Below are 9,026 nucleotides of genomic sequence, written 5' to 3'. Positions count from 1 at the left end.
TGATACGAGAGGCTTATTTACAATAAATTAAGAGACAGCATGATCTGGGTGAAGTGCCATCAAAACAGATACCACACACACACACACACCTGGATCATGTCAAATGGCCCCTTTGCTGATGTGTGCAGGCGGCATCCTTCATGATTTTTAATTGGTTGTTTAGACAAAAACTTTTCTCTACACTTCTTCCTGTGTTTGTTTGCAATTTGCTTAATTTAAATTGATGATTTATTTGAAGGGCATTTATTTAATTGCACAAACAAGTCTGCTAATGAGTTAGATTCTAACTGCACTGGACCTTACACACTAAAACGACGTCAGTGTCAGTACCATTAAAAATAACAAAAACTGCAAGTAAACATACACAGAACTATATAAAAGCAGGTAGAACAGGTGTGATTAATTAAATTAACGATGGCTACAGTCGAATCAGCTGCTCTGCTTTCAGTTACATCGTTAGTATGATTAGTAACACCTGTGCTTTGCCAACCTTGACTCGTCAGAATGTCTGCTGTGAAAAAAGGCCTATTTATACTCAGATGGCAGCGAAACCTTTCACATGTTTTCCATTTCGGCTGCCTTGAGTCTCGAGATGGCTTTCATTAGACTTGGAGCAGAGGCATCATCAATGTTTTTAGCAAAAGCAGGGACAATTGTGCAGAATCAAGTGTTTACTCTCAGATCAGTGTCCATTAACACATAAATGTGAAAATGTACTGTTTTTAATTAATGTTTTAAGGTTAAAATCAATCTTTTTAAAAAGGTCCCCTATCATACTGTTTTTCATCAACATATTATAGCCTACTGTAGGTCTCAGATAAATACAAAACATGTGTGTGAAGTGTTTGGCTCGACATACCAAACAGATCATTCATTGTAGCATCCCATAATCCTCTAAAGTGCTGATTCTCTGTCTGTTACTTTAGATGAAAATAAGGAGCCACTCCCTACGCCCCTCTGAGAAATATTTGGTTAAAAAGAAGACAATGGCGCTCTAGGAGGAGATTCAGTTGATAAGGGGGGGGGGGGGGGTTACATAATAGGTGACCTTTAATGGTTATATGGTTGGGAGATGGACATTGCTCATTATTTTTAATAACCTGTTAAGTGTGTTAGAGCTGACTTTAGATAAGCCTGCTCCGTGTCAACACCAGAGGCCTGTACTACGAAGCCGTAGGTAAGTAAGCTTTCTTAACGCTAATGTTATAATAGTCAGATTGCTCCTAAAATGGGAGGTGATATTCCATAAATGTTCACATTCTAACAGTCGTTGATTTTTGCTGGCCGTGTTTCCTGCAACAGCAGCTTTTTTGTATTTCCTTTCTCCTGTAATATGACTTGATAGCTTTAAACTCCGCACACTGAGCTCTGACTGGTCAGCAGGCGGTGCTTTCACTGAGTTGATCTCTTAGCCTGGAACCTAACCTGCTCCGGACCAGGCTAGCCGTTAAGCATAAGTTACCATGGAGATCTAGCCCGCTAAGAAGTGAACCAGCGTCGTAGGACCGGAAACCCAGAGTTTTCCCTGAAGTTAGCTCGCTAAGCGAAAATCCGGCTTCGTAGTACAGGCTTCAGGTTACGCCTGCCGATAACATTTAGCACCACCTCCAAAAATGCCAACAACAGATCAATGGGAGGAGGGTAAACTGTGTGTGTTTATAGATAGATGCATTGTGGCACAGTGACCCAAGCTCCTCTGCACCCCAGCCTATAGACTGCAGAGAAAACACACCTGCACCCTGATTAGGGACAACCCGAGGCTGTAGAGTGCAGACAGATAAACACACCTCATTAATCCTCAGTGGCAAACTGGGGTGATGCTGGGAAGCAGGGACCACACCTACAGATAACACACCACTCACACGGCTGTATGATCTCACAGACATTTATTCTGCTTTCCTCCCACATATTAATACAGACATTAACATATTTACATCCACCCACACATGGTGAGAATGTTAGACAGTAATATAGCCTATTAAATAGATCGTGCTAGAACAACAGCCACGTTGTGCATTAATGTATGTAAGGAATCCACCCACAACCAATAAAGAAATAACATAAAAAACCCACTTAAAAGAAAACATAACCATCTGTTTCTGACTCTTTTCCCATATGTTCAGCATCAGCAAACAATTACATCCATTACAGAATAAATGACAGCATATTTGACAGCCTATGCTATAAAACACAACATAATAATGATATATCCTCAAATAGAGACTGCTTTTAGTGCATTTACTTCGAGACCTGTAAGCATTTGGCAAAGATCTCACACACTACAACCTAATTAAGGTAGTGGCCCTTAATAATGAGGGAGGTTGTTTAATGTAGACCGGGGCTAATTGGTGGTAATGAGAGTTATATCCCCAACGGAAAAAGAAAAAAGAAGCTTGCCTGCCTTTTCCGAACTCATTTTTAGCGTTTTAATTTTTAAGTCAACCTTTATTTCTACTCAAGGCCCCTAGGCATTGCTTGTTTTAAGCATGCTCACCTTGTGAGGAGTTTATCTGAAAACTAATTTTGGGGATTATATGTTCATGTAGTTTTTGTGTTGAAGGGTAAACACTCTTGACTCTTTTGTTTATTGTCAAGCATTTCAGGAAATAGCTGCTCTAAAGTTTTCCAAGCTACACATTTCAAAAGCTTTCATGAAATACCTATGGGACATAAAGCACTTTAGACAGAGGATAATTTAATATGCAATAGAGAAATATAATTTACCCTCATGTTGCTGTTTGCTTGTGAATCTGATGAATGAGTCATGGTGTGCAAGGCAGCAGCAACAACGTTTTTTAGCCTCAGTTTATATGTTCATTCTTAAGTCAAAGTTTCCTTTATTCATCTTTTTATTAAACTCTAAGTTAGGAGTCCACTTTTGATTGTTTTCATTATTTATTTGATTAAAGCTGCCCACTCGAGCCCATTTTCATTAGTTGTTCTGTTACCTACTGTATGCCCAATCCATCCAATAAATACATTTATTTGACCAAATCTATATCGTATTTTTGCATTCCTTTACGCTGGAGAGCTGGGTCGTGACACATGATGGAGCACATAATTGAGAGAGGGCTGGTGTGTGTGCAGCTGTCTTTGCAAGTGGGTGAGAGATATGAAAGTCTGAATATATGAATAATTTCAAGCGTGTTTGTGCATTCGATAAGAACGGAATATTTTGTGAAGAAAGAGCTAGTTTGTATGTTGAAATTTGCATCAAAATAAAGTACTTACAGTCAGTTGATCAACAGTTTTTCCAAAAATAAATACCGCACAGCAGCTCTGATCCCAAAACATTCAACTTTATCAAATGGGGAAATAACTAATGTGGTTAAAATAAAAGTTAAATCTCATATAATATTGTTTGATTTTCAAATAAAGTTCAGTGACATTGGTGAATATAAAAGGATATGTTGGATTGCATTGGAGGACTATTCGAGAAATCCTTGGTTGACCTAATTTATTATACAGTGTACCACATACATATGCAATTTAAGAGAATAGAAGCCTATATCGGTTGGATTTCCTCATCAATAAATTACAAATGCATTTCCATTTTATTTGTTCTCATGTACAGTATATGTTAAATCTAACTTTTTCAATAATCGGCATATGGTGATTAAAGCAGAGAGAAACTTTTCGTCCCAGTTTTTCTTCTTTTGTTACATAAAACAAGTGAATTGTTGACAAAGCATGAAGTAGATTATTATCTGAATGTGAGCGTTTCATTTGGAGCCCAATGACGCAGCTGCCGGAAATCTCTGAAGCATGTACAAACAACCAGAGCAAGCACTAAGAAGACCCAAATGAGCATTATCTGTGGACATGTTATTTGTCCGTAGGCATACACTGGAAAAAAATGCTGCTCCAAAAACAAGTTAAACAATAATGAAAACAAGGTGTTTTTACTTGAAATAAATACAAAAATCTGCCAATAGAACAAGTGAACATTTGCTTGGTAAGATTTCTTGAAATAAGATGGGATATTTAGATAAATTAGATCTTGTAATTAGCTGGGAGAATTAATTTTGAACTATATTTGACCAGAATCAGGAAATGTTGTGTTCCTCAAAAGTTTTATATTTTCTGATGTTAGTCGGTGATTTTCTAATAAATATGCAAAACAAATATGTGTTTCATCAGTGATAAAACTCAAAATAAGATTTTTTGACATAACAAGATGATGCATTGTCTAAAAACAAGACCTGATATCTCACTGCAGTGTTACTTCCGAAGTTATTATGTCTTACATCAGGTGTAAACACATATTCTGACTAGATATTAGACAAATATACTTGGCAAGATTTCGAGTTTTTGTAGTGTATGGGTTTAACACAGCAACACAATGTCCCCTGATCGCCCCCCTCTGCCTTTGCTCACACCCATGGAGAAAAGATGGTGGAGCTAGACAGAGCAATAGAGGGAAAGGGAATACAATATATACTGCTTCCTCCCTTTCCTCCCTGCTTAAACTCTCAGCTGGATACTCACCTTTATTTCTCTATTTTTTTTTTTAACTTTTGCTCCCTCCCATAGCTGCCAAGGCAAGATTCTCTTTGTTGTTTATCCTCCTGCCTTCTGCTACCAACTTGGGGTATTTGCCTCATCAAACTGTCTCCCATTCTCTGTAGATTCTCTCCCTTCTGTACTCTTCCACTGTTTCTAGACTTGATTTCTTTGTGGCTCTGTGTCTCAAATCTCAATGTCTTTCTCAGGGTTTATTTACTGACCAACACCTGGTGTTCTATTGAGCAATACAGCAATGGGCAGAGTGAAAATGAATTTCATTTTGGTTCATCTATGGAAATGTGGCTTTGTTCACATCTCTCATGTATTTGCGGCCACATGTGGGTTGGTCAAAAAGTAAAATAAATCGAGAGCTGCGTCTAGAGAGAGAGAGAGAGAGAGAGAACGAACGAACGTCAGCACTGGTTAGAGACGGATGAGATCCTTGTTGCTGTTTGCCTGTGGTCTCGCTGTCTTTGAAAACAGAGTAAAACAATAAAAGAAAAGCAGGCCGGGGGTGCATCCATAGGCCCTGTGATGTGAATTATTCAGTGTGCGGGCCAAATTGATGTTGTTGTTCATGCTCCATGGGAAATAAACAGACACAAACACACACTGCCCAAAGTTTGATAATCTGATTGTTTATTTCATTTAATTGATTTCTAATAAATCCGAAAACATTTTAAACGAAATGTATTTGTGTTGAAAAAACTGGAAAGTAAACACCATAACAATAAGGCTTGTTAGTTTTAAACGTATGTGATATTTTGTCCCATGATGAAGACCATTTTGTTAACCACCACCATCAAAACAACAAAATAGGCAACATGTTTTCGATCTATGACATTTATCCCTCCAGTAGAGTCCCTGAGAATGATCAAATCCATGCCAAGGAGCATTTAAGCTTTTGTTGTGCCTTATGGTGACCCATCTGAAATGATTCAAGATGTTTTATTTGATTTGTCATCCATCTCTAAATCTGTTTTGTTTCTTGAGCTTTGCCCTGGGGCTAGTTGGAGTCATGTTGGCGGAGGAAACAGCCTTCTCCTGCTGTCGGCTCGATTATAAAACATTCTAAAAAGAAAATTAGTTGTCAGAAAGGGTAAGAGAATAAATACATAATTAATGTCTCTAAATGGTACAAGGCCCTTTTTCAATAAGAAATAAACACATCATAAAGATAGTTATGATGCTCCTACCGTGTTGTGAAAGTTGTGTTATAATATGACAACTTACTCCCAACTTCGTGGACATTTGTATCATGTATTTGCTTGGTTTGACAGACTAGTTTTTGTTTTTTTACGTACATTTCCCAATTAGCATTAATTCATGCAAGAAGAACTTCCACTTCTGTCCTTCAACATTTGTCTATAACCCTGTCAGATATTAAATGAAGACAGTCTGCAGTATGCAAACATGTTCCTAATGACGGTCTGATGCTAAGCAGTTAAATGTTCACCATGTTTATCATCATTTAGTTAGCCTGCTAACATATACCAATCAGTCCCAAACATAACATAATATGATCAGATTTATATTATTTAAAAAGGAAGCACTTTGTAGAGGCAAGGCAAGGCAAGGCAATTTTATTTATATAGCACTTTTCAGCACGTGGCGATTCAAAGTGCTTTACAAAATAAAAACAAAAGACGTTTAAGAACAAATACAGCATAAATACATTATTAAATGGTAAACACAGTACAAACGGACAACTTAAGCTACTACCCGAGTTACCACTGCATGGCAGAGACAGACAGGTCAGAAGAGACAGAGTGAGTGAGTCAAGGTCGGTGGTAAATAGGCGACTGCATTTCTCACGCTTCAGTGCTCAGTAATTGAGTGCAATCAAATGCTGTGGTCCAGCAGGGACTCAGGCTGGGTGGACCTGATCTGAGTTAAAAAATGAAAAGTGTGATTTCATTTAACGTGAGTAGGCTATGTGTGATCTGCAGGTGTATCAAACTCGAAGCAGTTTTCATTTTGCCAGTCAGATTGGAATTAAATTATTTGCAGTGTCACGGTCAGGCCACATCAATAATACATTGGCTGTCTAATAGCACTGAAAGATTTATATCAGTGATAAGGGTGGCTTTAATTGATATGACATCATTTTCTCCTTGAGTTAGGGGCTGGAGATATCATGCTGCATGCCACAGTATGTGGGTTATTTAATATAATAGTAAAGGAGAAATTGCACAGATGAAGTAATTACAATGTTGGTCTTTCCAATAAAATAGTACATGCAAAAAACAAGCATGTTAGCATTCTATAAAAAATGAAGATGTAGTTTGATGCACATTTGTGCCTTAGCAGCCGCACAGAGAAACCTATGATGACTGAAGACCTTTATTCTTGTTTTCCCATGTTTGAATGTAAAAATACAACATAAAAATGTACATTCACTGTGGTCATATCAGCCATCACTGCAAAACAGTTACATAAACCTCATAATATTATTCGGCACAACATACCATTCGGCTTTGAACATGTACAAAAAGTGTATCTCCTAAAAGTCCTGGAGTTAGAAATCCCCCCTCCTTTTTATAATATATACCTTAAATGTTGAGTGCAAAATAATTATGAAATGTTTTAAAAGAGGTCCGTCTTTGTGTATTTACTTCCTGACCAGCTATTTCAAGAGCTAATTTATTCCCAAGACTATTCAAGGGGCAAAAACACAGCAAGGTCCAACTCTTTGGAGAATATTTTCTGCCAAGTTTGGCAAGTGGATCATGCTGGTTTTAATTCCCTCGAACCCTACTATTAAAACTGAGCCAGAATTACTGAGGGTAATAACAAGCTCTCATACTAGTCCAACACATGTCCAAGCCAGTGCCTCTACCACTTTCCTGAGAGAAATAGAGGGGGAAGAGAACATTCTAGGCCTGTGCACTCTAACCAACTATACTTTTCATACATTAAACAATTTCATGTAAGCATTTTCTATTTGACTAAAACTAGTAAAACTCTAATAGCCAAAGATTAATTATTGCCCATTTTTGCCCAAGTATTGTATTTTGGCTTTGGAAACCGACAAGTCTGTTCAAAATAAAAGCAGTTAGAAATAGATATGTAGATAACAATCTATAAAATTATTCTTTAGGCAAAAATACATCTTCCATAAGAAAGGGTCCAAAGCATTTATAAAATACATTGAAATAAATGTGAATAATCGCTGACAACAATTCTGGCAGATCTGGAACAACATGAACAACATGTTGAATGTAATCTGCTGATCATTAAGGAGAGTGGCTAGATGTACAAGATTTAAGTGCACTTGGAGGAAATTGAGAATGGTGTCTGGTCAATAAATGAATAAAAACTGTCTTGAGGGTCTTCTCATGTGTAATTGCTTTCCTGATAGTTGATTACATGACATTACACTCAGCATTGTCGTGAATGAAATCCATATAAATTATTATAATATGAGCTCACTCACTGACTTTGTCATTACTTTTGGTGTGCTACCTTTTATCTCCTTGGGTCTCCCAGGGGATTACTCCTGACGCAGGGAAACAATAACATCTCATTAATTATGTAACCCATATAAATTACATATTAATTGGTTATTAGTACAAAATCCCAATTAACATGGCAGTAGGACACATACAGTCATTAAATAAGCTCATCCTTATGTGAGGTAGAATGAACACGACATGTATATGCATTTTGTGCTCTGACATATTGCAAGTAAAAGTTATGTACATTATCTAAAATGAGTGTGTTGAGTTTTAGTCAAAATAATGTTAATAATGAAGTTGGATGTTTACAAGAGGTATGATTCGAATAGGTGGCTTAGTCCGTATCATACAACTCTTGAAGCCTTGCAGGCGGAGCTGTTTTCTAATCACTTGATTAACGTCTTGCCTGTGTTTCTGCTTATTTTGTATATCTCCTGGGTGTGTGTGTGTGTGTGTGTGTGTGTGTGTGTGTGTGTGTGTGTGTGTGTGTGGGTGTGTGGGTGTGTGGGTGTGTGGGTGTGTGGGTGTGTGGGTGTTAGCTTCTGTACTGCTAAGTAATTGCAAGGTGTGAGGTAAGTGAGGGCCGATTTATTAATGCTGTATTGTTACTGTTTGTTTACCCTTCTGATGTCCGATCTCAATGTGTTTAATTTGCCAAACACATTAATTAACACATCCTCATTGCACATCTCTGAACAACGCTAGTTTTATAATAAACTCAGCAAACATACTGTACTCTGGAATTAATGTCTAAAAACAAATGCTGCATTTGTACACAATAATCTTAGTAAAGCAGTAACAAAGGCATCAACATATTTCAGTCCACACTTACACAAATATATATATATTTCACAGTAGTTTGATTAAGGGTAATAAATGCTACTTGTCATAAGAAACCTACATGCCAACCAGTAATCATTTATATATAAAAACAGTAGTTTGTAAAGCACCTATGCTGACATACAACATAAAGTCACTTTAAACTGTTTTTGGTTGTCTACCTGTTCTGGGAAACCACAAGACATCCCATGATTGCAGGGACATAGTGTGTGAGCAATAGGG

At 37.3% G+C, this 9,026-nt stretch overlaps 1 long non-coding RNA gene across 2 annotated transcripts in view; it reads left to right on the top strand.

Moving 5' to 3' along the window:
* Positions 1–1,043: 1,043 nt before the first annotated feature.
* LOC307025539 overlaps positions 1,044–9,026 on the top strand; it is a 29,301-nt gene continuing 21,318 nt past the window's right edge. For both annotated transcript variants that reach the window (XR_013804186.1, XR_013804187.1), the window contains exon 1: positions 1,044–1,177. This is a non-coding gene — a long non-coding RNA (uncharacterized lncRNA). The remainder of the gene's footprint in view (positions 1,178–9,026) is intronic.

The sequence above is a fragment of the Notothenia rossii genome, assembly GCF_949606895.1.
Source record: "Notothenia rossii genome assembly, chromosome: 11".
Lineage (NCBI taxonomy): Eukaryota > Metazoa > Chordata > Actinopteri > Perciformes > Nototheniidae > Notothenia > Notothenia rossii.
This window is presented reverse-complemented; position numbering and strand designations above follow the sequence as displayed.